Here is a 2,031-nt window from a genome sequence, read left to right as displayed (position 1 = left end):
ATCCTTGTCTCGAACCCCGTTTCCCAAAGATGTAACTGTACGGTTATGGTAATATCATTATCGGCATGTTTCGAGCTACGGATATCACGACTTGTAACATATGACCCAGGGCCTGGAGTCATTCTCTTATGAATAGATGATCATAGTTGTGTAGTTGATCATGATGTGTTCATAGTTATTTCATCCAAGCATTTAGGCCAGTAAAAGATAATAGTTATGTTTCGGCATGTCTATCCTGAACGTGGTTTGGCTTTGCGGTATTATTCTGTCATAGGTATAATGTATATTTTGTTACAACAGGCAACTATCGCAATCGTGAGGACGTATACATCTTCTCTAAATTGTTGTACCTCACACAAGTTGATCACAGCGTTTTGATAGGAATATGGTTACCTCTCCAAAGTTCATTTTTCTCAAATAAATGATGGGATCGGTAATTATTTCTGTCGGACCATATTCTGACCAAGTCTCATGTGTCTCATCCTGTTTGATTCGTGGTAATGTATTGCTATCAGTTGGATTGTATGTCTTAGGGGTAAATATAGAGTGATTAAACGTTAAAATGTGTTACTGTGATTTAAAGATATTTAAATTCATTTGGAATAACAGGATTTACCAATGTTTTCAAAACAACGGTTGTCCATATTTCTCGCTGGTATTGCTTTTTTGTTTTAGCCTAATTTCTTAACAAAAAATATCCAATTATATACTACTCAAAATTCTAGCGAACACCCAATTCTTTCAAATTACTATTTTATTCCATACCATGTTAACTGTATATAAAACGACAGTGCAAAATAATAACCAGTCCTCATAAAATATGAAAGAATCAGCTTCAGCTTCAGTAACATGAAAGAACCTTGTGTTTGTTATTTTAAGTAGTATATATCGATCATATATATTAGCCAGTTAAATCAGTACGCATTTGAAAGAGGTATTACAAACATGGTGGTTAATCATTAACAAATATTGATCTGTCTAACCAAACTGAAGAACACTGTTTGTTCTTAAATCAAGTCTCTCATGTGTCCTTGACCAATAATATGGTCAGTTAACGACCACGTTGAAAACAACCTTGACGACTAGATTCTGCATGCCTTATCTGGACTCTCGCTGCCATACTTGATATCTTTACATCATGGCTGACACATCAATTTGCCAAGAGTCATCCTCCTCAGACTCACAGTCCGTCGCGACAACATCGTGCTATTGGATGGCGCATTGTGTTAATGGCCATGTTCGATCCGTTCTGGAGCGCATCCACAAGTGTAAGTATTAATCAAGAGGCCATGTTTGAATTACAGGCTCTTCTTCTGATCGCTGCTTGTGATTGTTAGACATTTGCCTCCGACATCCGATGCAGAGTGGCTAGGCAATAACTGATTGAGTTTGGGATGCTTTGTGCTGATGTAGCAAAGGACAAGGTGAAAGGTTCAAGTGGCCAACCGCTTTGATCCTCGCTGATTACAGAGCGATTTTCATAAGCTTGAGAATTCAACAATGAGGAGAAAATCAATTATCTGTTGTTCCATACACTGTCTGTAGTAATCTGTTTGTGATCGTGTATCAGTAAGACAATATTATCTCATGCATGTATGATGTAACACGATGATTGTCACGAAAATGAAAGTATTAATATGACACATATCCCGTGGTGTAATAATATCTCGTAGAGTATACACATCGTATCATTTGTAAAAATGCACATCTATTGTGAAAATGATATTCATCGATGTACGGTTATCCTGTAAAGTTGTTGCAATGAAGAAGGCTGTCAAGTCCATGTGTGTATAGTTTATTTGCTGCTTTGCAATTTCAACATTCATTTAAAAAGTTAACTCCTTATTCGGCACTACCGGGTATCTAAACATGATATATACTACCAAAAGAACTAAAGAACATCTGACTTTTTTCACATGACTAAAGCTAACATGCATGGGCATATAAAACAACTTCGAGTGTTGTTTAACATATTTTGAATAGTATAGGGTCGTTAGGTTACATTTAACCGGTTATTATTAGTGAATGAAG

This window comes from Haliotis rubra, unplaced genomic scaffold (genome assembly GCF_003918875.1).
Source record: "Haliotis rubra isolate DU_JTF1 unplaced genomic scaffold, ASM391887v1 Scf315, whole genome shotgun sequence".
NCBI classification, from domain to species: Eukaryota; Metazoa; Mollusca; class Gastropoda; order Lepetellida; family Haliotidae; genus Haliotis; species Haliotis rubra.
The sequence above is the reverse complement of the archived record's forward strand: the minus strand, read 5'-3'. Positions refer to the sequence as shown.